General features: G+C 41.5%; 1 long non-coding RNA gene across 1 annotated transcript in view; it reads left to right on the top strand.

Annotated features, from left to right (window-relative positions):
• Positions 1-1,823: 1,823 nt before the first annotated feature.
• LOC106888702 overlaps positions 1,824-12,953 on the top strand; it is a 35,270-nt gene continuing 24,140 nt past the window's right edge. The window contains exons 1-2 of the long non-coding RNA XR_001412161.1: positions 1,824-1,880; positions 3,724-3,797. This is a non-coding gene — a long non-coding RNA (uncharacterized LOC106888702). The remainder of the gene's footprint in view (positions 1,881-3,723; positions 3,798-12,953) is intronic.

Genomic DNA, 12,953 nt, shown 5'->3' with positions numbered 1-12,953 from the left:
TGGAAATTTCCAGAGCTCTTGAGGGTGCCGAAATTACAGCCATTTTCAAACCAACTTTAAGGAACAGGACCTGCTGCATGCTCAGGTCCGTGCCAGTACAATTCATAAAGGCAAAAAGAGACCATTGAGGACCTCGTCTTCCACAAGTTAAACCAATTTGGTGGGTGGTGGTTTTGGGTTTGTTGTGTGCGTTGTGGGTTTTTTTGGGTTTTTTAAATGTGGTTGGACTCGATGATCTTGGAGGTCCCTTCCAACCACTAAGATTCTGTGATTCTGTAATTGGCAGACAAACAAGAGATGCAGACATAAAGTTTCTGTACAGACTGAGCAGTTGCTGCTGGGTCATGACTTGGACTTCTTGGTAAAAAACACCACTAACCCTGCACTCTGAGCACTGCTCCTGTGGTTTTAGAGTACTACAACTTGTCCAGACCTTGGCAGCTCTGAAAACACTTGCTGCCTCTGTATAGGAAATGCAGATTGTATTTAGAATCAATTTTGTTTGGGTTGGGAGGGACCTTTAAAGGTCATCTCATCCAAACCCCCCCTGCATTGAGCAGGAACATCTTTCTTTAACAGCTGTTGAACTGTGACAGTAAGTGAAGGAGCTGGGACCCCTCAGCTTCTGAGACAACGTGTGTAGATACGACCTGAAGTGTCTGTGCAAGTTCTCACCCGGGGACTGAACAGAAGCCAAGCTGATCCTGAGGATGGCTAAACCCACTCAGCTACCTCAAGAAACCTGCAAGCTTGTAACATCTTTGGAAACCGAGTTATTTCTGGCAATGTCGAATAAAAATCCACAGGTTTGAAAGTGTTCGGTGATATTCAGATGTTGCTACTGATATAAAAGTCCTGCATATGACAGAAGTACTGTGACAAATATTTTTAAAGGAGTATAACTCCTGAAAGATGTGTCTGTAGCGCAGACAGAGGTGATAAATCTTTCATTCAGTTTGATTTATACATGAATCTGGCCTTTGTAAAAAAAATTTGAATTCATCAGGCTTCGCTTTCACTGGTGACAAGGCATTTATTCATATTTCTCTTGACTGACGTGGAATTTCTCATATCTGCCACAGGTTGCCAAGCACAGTAGTAAAGGATTTGGTGTTTGAATGCCGGCGGTCGCATCAGAAGGTGTGTGGGGCGAGGAGTGACAGACAGCAGAGCTTGTCTGGGAATTTTTCATCTTCAAGACAAATCCTACTGCTGTCGAGAGGAAACTGAAACCTGACTTCATCTTCCAGTATAGCAGTCTCGGGCCGAGTTTCAGATCCTTGATGTAAAATTACAGTAGTTGTCAAGCGCAACCGTGTTTTATTGACACAGAAATGTTAACAATGAACCCTATTTTTGCATGTTGTAATTATATCCAGAGGACGTTGAAGTGGGAGACTGAAGGAATGCAATTTAGTCTGCTAAACATGAAGCTGATTGAGACATGATTTGGCAATAATGTAGAAATAACTGTGAGGGGGGGAAGAACTTTGATTTAGGTTAGGAAGACACAGTACTTTTACAGGGGGGAAGAACTTTGATTTAGGTTAGGAAGGCACAGTACTTTTACATAAAATAAGAAAAAAACAACTTAAAAATAAGGATTGGCTATTAATACTGAGGCCAATTAACAACTGTATGAAAGTCTTTGCTGGGTTTCTCCATTACTTCATGGCTTCAGATCAGATGTGTATCTGAGAATTGTGTTCTTAAATAATACGAATATTTGGGCTCTTTTATGTCCTTGAGTTTGTAAAAGAGGTCAAATGAAAGGAATTAATTTTCCCTGATATTTAACATTTTTTCTGGCACAGATCCACTGTCTTCACAAGCAGAAGATGGGTCTTGAGGCCCCCCACTTGTTCCAATGAATCAGAGGGGTAAGCAATAAGAGCCAGAAGCTTTGGTCATCAGACTCTGGAGCTCAAGAAGAGCGGGGTCAAGGATTCCCTTTTGTGCCTGCACACCCCACTCAGGCAGTTACACAAATGCACAAAATCTTCTTAGGACATATAGCCATGAGGAGTACGTGCTTCATGGGAACACCCACATGGTTGTAGGAGTACGGGGGGAAGAAAAGAAGGGCAAGTACGATGACAGCAAGGGAAGGTCAACATCAAAGTGGCAAAGTCAAGAGAAAAAGAGAAGATGATTCTCAAAGGACATGCTAAAATCAAGATGTCCAAACTCCATTAACTCTTGCTATCATTACGAAAAAGCTGATTCGCTAACCACCATTTGTTTGAATGTCAGTTTGACTTGGGCCTTCATAATGAGGTGGGGGAGGAGGTTGCCTTTAAAATATGTTTGGCCAATCAATGTGGCTGGGAGATAATAACTTTTTGAAGAGCTGAAGATGTTCCTGGAAACCTCAGAGATTTAATTGAGGCATTCTGTCATTAAATTCATATTACTGTGCAATGGAGCTCTGCAACAATGTAGATTAAAATGAGTCATCTCAGTAGAAGCTGGCATTGAGAATGGATCCTATCAATATTAGCATAATGAAGGCTTTCAGATAAACATTCAATTAGTTTGAAACACAACAATGGAATTCTTAAGAGTATTTGTATTAAGAGTAGCAGAGTAGTGTTAATATTGTCTGGTTTTGTGTTTGCTGGAGGATCCTGAAAAGTCTAATCTTTTTAGGTTTAAGTTTAATTCTTAATAACGCCCTCACTGAAAATCAAATAACACAGGAAATTCTTAATGGATTTGCAAGCTAATAATAAAAAAGGATTAATTTAAAGCTCAACTGGCTTGCCCTTTTATATGCCAGAACCAAAGAAATTAAGACCAGAAAAGACCATCAAGTAAAACAAAGATCAGAACATCCACCCCCATCCCCCCACACGTACGCACCCACTCCCCCCACTGCTATTCAGGCCCAATTACCTATGGCTTGCCTGAAGTAATAGCATTTTCATTTTTGCAGCCACACATGGGAGAGTGCCTAATATTAATTGCTAATGGAATTAAGTGACTAGTCATCAGAGAAATGCTGAGGAAGAGAAAAAGACGATGTGTATCTTCATAGCCCAGAGTGCAGAGGAAAAAGCTCCCGTGGCTCTTTACTAGACCAAGGTGGGCTCCAAAAGTGCATATATAAGCTCATATATAGATGTCACTCAGCAACTTCAGTCTTCAGGTGAAACCTCTTTGGATAATTGTAACACAAGATTGGATTGTGAGTAGGTACTTGAGTTCTTCTTTGGAAACATGAACTCAACCTGGGTTTTAACATAGTACTGGGAAAAATGGAGTGCACCTCACTTCTGCTCACATCCTTTCTCATCTTCCCTGACCTCAAACTTGACAGAAAGAATGAGAAGCGCTGTGAAATCACCGGTAGCCTATAAGCTCATTTTTAAGTGAATAGCTTCCCTGCTCACCATGGCAGAACTAGAGAAATGGGGTGGTGGGGGGGAGACCTCAAACTTGACAGAAAGAATGAGAAGCGCCGTGAAATCACCGGTAGCCTATAAGCTTATTTTTAAGTGAATAGCTTCCCTGCTCCCCATGGCAGAACTAGAGAAATGGGGTGGGGGGAGATTTTCAGGATGCGCCTGGATGCAGTCCTGAGGGGCAATCCTGCTTTGGCAGGGGAGTTGGACAAGATGATCTCTATGGTCTCTTCCAACTCTAAAAATTCAGTGAAATTCAGTGAAATGTTGTCTTTCTCTTGTGCTGTTTTAATCCTGATCCTCTGAATTTCTGTTACAGAATTTTCATTCAAAGATTTCTATGCCTTTTTCAAGCATCAGCCAGCAAGGCCTAGAAATACTCTGACAATACAGGTAAGAGTTATCCCTGTTTTACATAAAGGACAACTGGGACAGGCAGTCCAATTCAAGTTAAAATAGGTGCTTAGTAACTTGCAGCACAGATCCTGAGACTTAGGGCTCCTGGGTCCCACTTCTAATTAAAAAACCAACCAACCAAACCCCTGCCTTTTATAACATACTGCTCCCACCAAAATGTCTAGCAACCTAAGTGTGAATTCTGGGGCCAAATTAAGTCTGTGATCTTTTGGATTTTGCTTCAACAAGGACAGCCTTTTATCCTCTAGACACCAGTGCACCTTAGCTCTTTGCAGAGTCTCATATCCCTCTAGATGTTGGTCCTTTCTTGCAATGAGCCAGATCCTGGAAAACCTCTGGAGAAAAGTCACTTTATAGACAAGCATGAAGAAAGTGGTGAACGTGGTTTTGCTCAGAAAAGTTTATTTAATATAGAAAGTGTTGTTTCTGGGGAATACAAATGACCCTCTAGATATTTTTTGTCTCAAAATTTTGGATTTACAGAAAAAATGCACGTGGAAATTTTGTTGACCCTCCCCATTGCCTCCTGCTTTCTCCAGTTAAGTCCAGTACCACTCTCTTGTGCCCTGTGAACCCTATGTAGTTCATCTGATATCCATCCAAACGCGATGCAGGTGTACTTAATTAAGCGTTATGTGGTGTGTCAGAGGAAAAGCCAGTTAAAATGGTGATGCTGAGGCGAGAATACAGGCCCTTGCCACAATATTTGAGTTTTGTTGTTTTCTCCTTTTTGCCTCCAGAGATGACAGGCGTCCTCAGCTGGGATTCACTTGTGCTTCAGGCAGGAAGGAGAAGCTGTGTGAGCCCACAGGCATCACTAGATGGTGCAAGCAGTCTGCCAGCTCCAGCCTGGAGGACTGGAGCAACTTCTAGCTCCTGGACTGGGCTGCATACCTCGGGGTTGAGGCCCCATCCCTGGAGGTGTTCAAAAGACGGGTTGATGTAGTGCTGGGAGGTCTGGTTTAGTGATGATGCTCCTTGTTTGTTGTGTGGGTGTCTATTTTTGTCAGTTAGGTTGACGGTTGGACAAGATGATCTTTAAGGTCCCTTCCAACCTAGAAGATTCTGGGTTGACCAGTTGAGTTTGCAGAAGCCCAGGTAGGCAAACCCGACCTGGTTTGAGTTAGAATGAGAAAGGAACAGAGCTGCATTGCTGGCTGTCCTTGAACCAGTCATGCTTTATGCTGCAGATAGACGTTAAATGGGTTAGAAGGTTTCTGCAATGTGAATTTTTCTCGTGATGAAGCGGTGATTAAAGAAATATTTTTAGTTTGCTTCAAGATATTGGTGCCAGGTAACAGAAGGGTGAGTGCTGGAGTTGCGTAACAAGCTCATTGGCCTGCAGGACTGTCTTGTGCTCGGTTAATTAACCATCTGGTAGAACATCAATTCAGCATCACAGAGCTAGGTTTCCAACAGAGTTCGATTCTTAGATATGTAAATGAAGTGTCTGATAATTCTAAATGTTACTGTTTCTAATTCTTTAATATAATCGTGGTGGAAGGTGCACAATCTTGAACTTTGACACAAAACTGGAATCCATTACATTTTTCACCAAGTTCCGAGTTAGTTGTGTTAGTGGCTCTCTTAGTAGGCAAAAATAGTGTCAGAAGCATAAGCACGTTTTCAAGCAGTTGGGAAATTTTTGCACATGAAGAAAATGACCAGCCCTGAAGAAAGGAATAACAGTTATATGTCTATGTGATACTGAACTGGCCCAGCAAATAACCTACCCTGTTACCCCATTGTGAGAAGTCAGAACATTGTAGAGAACAACAGGGATAGGTCATTTATTGGTAGCATCAGTTTCTGTTTGCATCCCCAGCTAATCTGAAAGGGGAGCGCGTCTAAAAGGATTTGCAACCTGAAGCAAACTTAGTCTGAGTCACGTTGCTCCAAAAGCAACCAGAAAAGCAGGAGCTGTCAAAGCTGTGAGCTGAATGACATCTTAGTTGGTTCTGAACCATTGGTTTGCTTCCATCTGATGGGAATTTGGTTGTCAAAGAAAAGCTTACCCAGGAAGGTCAAAGTGAACAAGCAAATCTGGACTTTTTTTTTTTTTTCTCCTAAGAGATATTCTAATCTTTGAGCATTTGTCTTTGACCTGAAGTAGGATTTGAAAGTGTTGAAAGCTGTTCAATTCACAGAGCTTCATTGCGATTTCCCTTGCTGTGGAGTTGAAATATTTACTGTAAAAAATGCAATTTGAATTTTTGTGGAAGTTGTTTTCCATCAGGGAATCCTCCTGCTGGAAAATTCCCAGCTGGTTCTTGAGGTGAGATTTTTATGCCCTGCTTTCTTTCATCTCATCCCTTTTTGTTTTCCTTTGTTCTCTTCATTGTGCCTTGGCATTAATGGGTTTTAATGCTGCAGACTGTGGGCTTGCATTCTCGTCGTTTTTGTAGTCATCAAATATACAATGTGTGCTTGATTCAGAAATCAGACAGGTATGAGCCCTTGCTGATAAGTTATTTCCTTACCCCATTATGTACTTAGCCCCACGTGAGCAGCAGCAAGACAAAGGAAGAAGTTCTTTTAAGAGCCTGTTGGGGATGGCCAAATTTTTTTCACTGAAACTTTCACACACACAATATTCTTCAGTTATTCTAAAAACCCCACAACTTTAGCAGGAAAAGATTTGGGTGTTTGAGTGAAAATCCAGTAATACTTTTTTCATATTTTAAAAAAGCTTTTAGTTGAATATTTTTAGAAAAAAAAAGTAGTGTTAAAAATTCTTTTACAGACTAGTTGATTTCATTTTCTTTTCCTTACCAGCTGTCTTCAAAACACTGGTTAGATAAGCTCACAAATCTCTTGACTAAATGCCTTTTTTAAACTATGATCAGTTCAAAGTGAGAGACAAACAGCCACCAAGTTGAGGATTCTGGGGTAGCTGTCTGAGCCAACTAGACTCCAAATTTTGACAGTTATCAGGTACCCAAACTCTTCTTCTCCTGGGATGTGGAAGTATTCTTCTGAGTGTAAAGAGGGAGATGAGGTACTTAACAAACCGTTTGTGGGTCAGTAAGAGGATGTGATGCTCAGACTCATTTTGCTTTTGGAAACAAAGCAAAGAATGGTAACTTATTTCAAATGTCAGACCTTTAGAATGCAGATAGAATCTGCTCACATATAAAAAAAATCGTTCCTTGATTGAGTTGTTTCGTTAGTTGTATGAAACGAGACAAGGAAACGCTTGGGAAACCAGTGAGATTTAGAGGCAAAGAATGAATTCAAAGAGATGATTTGAAGGTTATGTGGTAAAATGCTTCAGTTTCTTCAGCTAATTAGGGCTGCTGGGACTCCTGGAGAACGTGCAGTTTCTAGGTCATATTAAGTTAAAGGAGCTTCTTTAGCCAAGTGAAAAATAGAGCTTGGCTGAACTGGTTTTGCAATGCAGTTATTCTCCCCCTAGGTTATCTATCTTCATTTATTCTTGCCATATACTTAGCAACCAAATAGGACAGAGGCAGAAACCAAAACCACACCCGTTTATTAAAACCTACAGTTCATCTTCCCTTCCCCTCTTAAAGATCCTCTTTTGAACTGTATAACTTCATATATACACAAGTGCTGTTTAGAATGTAGTTATTTGGCTGCACTTGATGATGACTGTTGCTGCTAAATTTCCCATGCTCTGAAAACATGAACAAAATGTTCAAAAGATCCTGGGCTCTTTTAAGAAGCTGACCATCTCAGTAGAGGATGTGACTCAGGATTTCTAAATGGGAAGTTGTTGCTTAAGATTTTTTTTTATTTCTTCTGCTGCGGTTGTGCAGCTTGAGATTGTTCCAGACTCAGGAGAGATTCAAATCTGAAATCATAGCTGATCCTGCCATCCCATCTTACACAGCCATGTACTGCCTTTCTGAGGAACAAGTGGTCATCTTCTTTTAAGCTCCTGCCAAGGCTGGTTCAATCATTCACACCTCTGTGCTCCAGGGAGTTCTTCTCTAGTTATGCAGCAGTGGCATTATCTGGTTTTTGCAGGCATGGCCTGCAGGCAGAGAGAAAGAGATGAAAACAGTGAGAAAACCCATCCCATTGAATAAAATGGTCAGAAAACAGTATTTCAGGCTTTTCTTTTTTTTTTTTTTAAAAAAAGGCTATGGGAAATATCACTGTTCCTACTTTTGTTCCTTAATCAGGAGATGAGCAGGATTTTTTCTGACAGTGGAGTTTTTATTTTCAACTGCTACTGCAGTTTGGCTTTTGGGTTGTGGTTTTTTTTTTTTTCTTTAAGAAATCCAAAACAAAGCTGTCATTTTCACCTTCCATTTGTGTTTCATTCTAGACTTTAGTAAGCAAATGAAAAAAAATTGCTATTTCATAATGAAATGGAAATGTAAATTTGCCTTGTAAGCAGGCTTTTTTGGTTTATCTAGAAACTTTACCGAAAGGTGTCAAAATCGTTCCTTTATATTTTGTGAAACAGAATTCTTTGGGCTTTCAACCAACTTCCAGTCTACTTAAGTGGAAACATAGCTCCGAGACACCGATTTCAGTCTCATTCATTAAGTTCTTGACACTCTTTTTAAATGAAAGCCTTTTTAAAATGGAGGCTTTCTACTTCCTCAGATACCCACCTGAGCTATAGCGAGAGTACACAGTGCTCATTTTTCATGACATCTGATTTTTGCAGGAGCACTACCCCTGCCTCAAATGTGTCAATAACAAAGGATGTATTTACTGTCTATTTCTGTAACTTCTGCAGTTGTGGCTCCTGTGGGCTGGTGGCAGGTAGGACATGGAGAGGATGTCTCTGTAGGTACAGTCTGGACCATGATACAGGTATTCACATGGTCTTTTCACGCTCTTCCAGAACCTCATCCCCCTCTTCCCTGTGCTGCTTCTTGGTATTTTCAGTGTGAGACAAGGCCTGTAATTACTAAGCCAAATAACTGGGCAGTGACACAAAGATTGGATAGGATTTAGCTCTGGGTTTCTCTCCAGGAAAAAAAGTACACAAGGGAACAAAGGGACAGTCCCCACAGTTTCTTCCTTTTTTTTTTTTTTGTGTACCACAATGCATGAAAGACAGTTATACCTTTCAGACCTTTTCCTTTTTCTAATAAAAAGCCTCATTTCCAAGAAGACTGGAGTGCAAATTACCTTCTCTATTCAATTACAAAATCTGATCACTGCCTTTTCTTTTTTCACCACTAATAAAAGCTATTGAAGTAAAGCAGTCATCTCTCATTATGGAAAAACAGGCAGGAAGTCACCTTGAGATTAAAATATATATTGCTATACCCTTTCTTGAGAATGTAGTGTAGTAATTGCTTAAGACAATGACAACAGGGACTGGAGGGAGCGTTGTATTTTGTGGAACGTTTCCAGGGATAATGGGCGAAATCCTCCATGGGTTTAAATCAGCAAAGCTCCACCAAGGTGCTTTTCTGGCTGGTGTAAATTATCATGTCTTCATTGAGGTCAATGGCCCAGCTCCTCCAGCTCTGGTAGCTTGGGATATTTCCCTGAAACATAAACTATAATCTTGTCGTTTTAGATTAATGTAACAACCCGGGTGCAGTAGATCAGTAACTACTGTTCTAGGCCCTGTGTTGAGACATATCTTAGGACGGGGTAGGAATTTGGTGTGGCCTTTGCTACCCCTGTCACAGGTGGAGGAATAGCCAAGCAAAGCTGTGCCGTATCTTTGGGCTGTCTTGCTGGTGGCAAATATTATCAAATTAAACCTACTCTTACTCCAGGAAAAGAGGAAAAAAAGGGGGATGGGAATTGTTTCAGAGCAGTAGGGGCTTGAATTTACAAAGTGCTTCTGGTTTTGCTGTGGTTCTGTGGTGAAAACTCGTGTGATTGGTGAAGCAAAGGCTGGCTCCGGTGCTGTGCTGCTAAAGTTTCAAAATAAAAACCAAAAACCTTTCCCCTACAGGGTCGCTGTTCCTATACGGAGAGGAAACAGAAGCCAAGAACAGGTTAGGGATAAAGCGTTACCGTCAGATAATATTTGAAAACTCAATAGAGCACCTTTCAAAGGTCAGGCTGTCATATATTAAGTATCTATGGAAACACTTCAGAGGTGAGAGAGCTCAAAGTAAAGGTTGAATGTTTAACCCCTGGCTTTAAAAGGTTCTACGTGCATCTTACAAAAGCAGACAGAAAATACATACTGGTGCTTCTCATGTGATATATGAAAGAAATTTTTTTGTTCTTTTTAATCCATATTCATGCATATTTTTACCGGTTTCTTTAAATATGAGATACTGTTCTGTTTCAGCAATGTATGTTCTTCATTGCATTTCTGTGTGGCAGAGAACTGTTAGGCACAGACTTTAGCTTTCAGACTTTACAGATCAGAAGCAGGAGTGACTTGGCTAATTCTAGCAGTGTTAACACAGCCAAACCTTTAAGCAATTCAGCTTGAATTCCGAGATCAAGCTCTATAGATTCATATCCAGCCCTCCTATCTTACTGTGCATTAACCTTGTCTGCATGATGAGTACTAATGGTTTTGCTTTTCTTTCTTCACAATAAATGCAAGAAGAGCCTTCCATAGCAGTATTTTAAAAATTGAAGAGAGCAAGCATGAGATTTAAAACAGCAATCCCTATTGAATTTCTGTGCAGACACACATGTAGTCAGAGTGTAATCATGATATTTACAAATGTTTGTGTGGCCTTGAACTCTGGGGCTAATGGTGGGAGGTGTAGGGAAACAGGAGAGAATTTTATTCCCTGGTTGAGGAGATAATGGAGATAATTCTGATTAAGACTCTGCCTCAGCTTCTTTTAGTGTCTGCCCAGCATGATACTGGAGAGGCAGGGTACTGGTTTATGGTGCTCCCATGTTGTGGGTAGTCACTCTGAGCTTCTTATGGTGAATATCTTCTGAAAGTCACCTTCATACTCTATTGGCCCTACCCCTTGAAGCAAAGTTGATGACACCACCTGATCTATCTTGTGTGTATGATCTTTGGAGATAGCTGTCTGATGCTGTCCTGAGTGATGTGCTCTGGGCAATGCTGCTTTACCAGGGGAGTTGGACTGGATGATCTCTAGAGGTCCCTTCCAACTCTGACAATTCCATGATACAATGGGTCTTCTCTTTGGAGTTTTAGTTGCCAGGTAGGTAGTGAATAGCACAGCTAGAAACATTACTCCAGGTTATGGTGGCTCTATGAAATTCTAAACTGAGCTCATGGCCACGTTTCTGCTGAGCTTGGGAAGGAAAACATCAGCTTCTCCTCGGCCTTTGTCTTCTCTTTGCCAGTGCAGCTTTCCTTTTCAGGTGTGTTCCCCCATCTCAGGCAAGAGCGCCGCTTTCATTTAGCGTGCAAGGCAGGAATACTTCTGGTGAAAAATACTGATTCTGGAGAAGAAAATGTTTATTTTCCTGTATAGGTCTATTGCGTTCTCAGCCTTGTAAAACTGCCAGTTGGAGTCAATCCTGTTTGCAATGCATGTCCTCATTTTTATCCCCAGAAAAGATTCTGTTTTCCTATTTTATATCGCAAAGCAGCTTGTTTTATACTGAAGCTGGAATGGGTTCATTGGTTAATGAGTTCATCTCTCTCCCTATATATAAATATTGGTGTATATATATAGGTACATAGAGTGATACACCCCATTCTGCCTTCGTGCTGACTATGAAGGAGAAATTGAGGTTAAGGGTGGTCTGGTCCTCTTCCTCTGCTGCCAGGAGAGTACATTCATTCCTAAACAAGCAAACCCTGTAGTCGCTTTAAAGCGTATCTTGAGCTCTTTGAAGTTTGTCTGCTGCGCCAGTGATTTGAGGAGCAAGTGGACCAGAGCTGATGTTAGCACGTCAAAGAGCCTGCTCCATTTTCACGCTGAAAACTCTATTTGAAGTCCTATGCTTAATGGCGTGGGACTCCATAAGACCCCTGAATTGCATGCTGTTATTCCAGATGTGCGCTTGTCTCTATAGGAATGCAATTTCACAGTCATTAAACATTTTAAGTTCATCAAGTGCTAATTATAGCAGAGAGCATGACAGCAGAATCTTCAAAGCCCTAGCGAACAGAAAAGCCTATTGATCATTCAATTGATTTTTATTACTTGGTATCGAGCGGCGGGGCTGCCTGCTGCTGTGTAATCTGTGGGGTTTTTTTTTTATTATTTTCTGGCTATTATACTAGACTTATGAAACAACACTGATACAGGGCGTTGTTTGAGTGGCACATCACCTGGTGTAGCGTACCGCGTCACCTCAACTCTCCAAAATTCCCATCAGTGCTATTTTCTCCTCTAGAGAAAGTGCCTCTTTTTTTGTAGACCTTTCTGCTGGAGCTGTATACCCAGCGGTGGTGTCTCAGAGGCTGAAATGAGGCAGCTTCTAAGCTTCTGCTCTGCTGATGTCGACTTGCACGAGCTCATGGGCTTGGTGAGCTTCCAGCTCGTAGTCGCTCGTCGCCTTTTTTGGCTCTCCTCCTGGGATTTGCTGCATCTTGATCCAGGTATCGACACCCGCCAGGAGCAGCGATCGATCACGGTATCAAACCACTCATCTTTGCAAAAAGAAAATAAGCTGATAAATGGTGTTTGCTCTACTAACTGCCATTTTCTGCCAAGCTCCTGGAGGACAGGCGAAAGGGAAGAAGAGGTCCTGCTATTTCTGTAAGCTGCTTCCTCTTTTGACTTGCTATGGCTGATCTCTCCCCGTTTACACCCTTCTCTTCATCACTTTTCTCCAGCCTGTCTTTGTTAGCTGCTGCTTGCAATGGAAAGATAAGAACAGGTGCCCACAAACCTGCCAGTTGAGGAATTAAGCGTTCAAGATGAATTTTGATGTTAATGAGGCACGCAGAGCGTGCGACGGGCAGCCCCAGAGGATTCATCGGGGGCTTGTGCCAGATACTTGTTGAAATAATTGGAAAGACTTCCACTGACTTCAGGAAGCTCCGGTTCCCTTCCTAATTGCACCCTCCCATCTTTCTCAGGGACTTGAACCCAGGAAGCTGGATCTGCTGTGCTGATGCACCCACAGCTCCCTAATCTTCTTTCTGTGCCAGAGCTCTGGAAAACCAGTTTGTATCTGTGCTTCAGTCTTCTGGGTATGTCAGTTACACGCATCAGGGCCTCAGTTTCCCCATCTGCAAAGATAAAGGTAATGATAGCTGCTTCTTTTAAAATAATTCCTGAGGACTTC

This window comes from Calidris pugnax, unplaced genomic scaffold (assembly GCF_001431845.1).
Source record: "Calidris pugnax isolate Ruff unplaced genomic scaffold, ASM143184v1 scaffold16, whole genome shotgun sequence".
Classification (NCBI taxonomy): Eukaryota; Metazoa; Chordata; class Aves; order Charadriiformes; family Scolopacidae; genus Calidris; species Calidris pugnax.
This window is presented reverse-complemented; position numbering and strand designations above follow the sequence as displayed.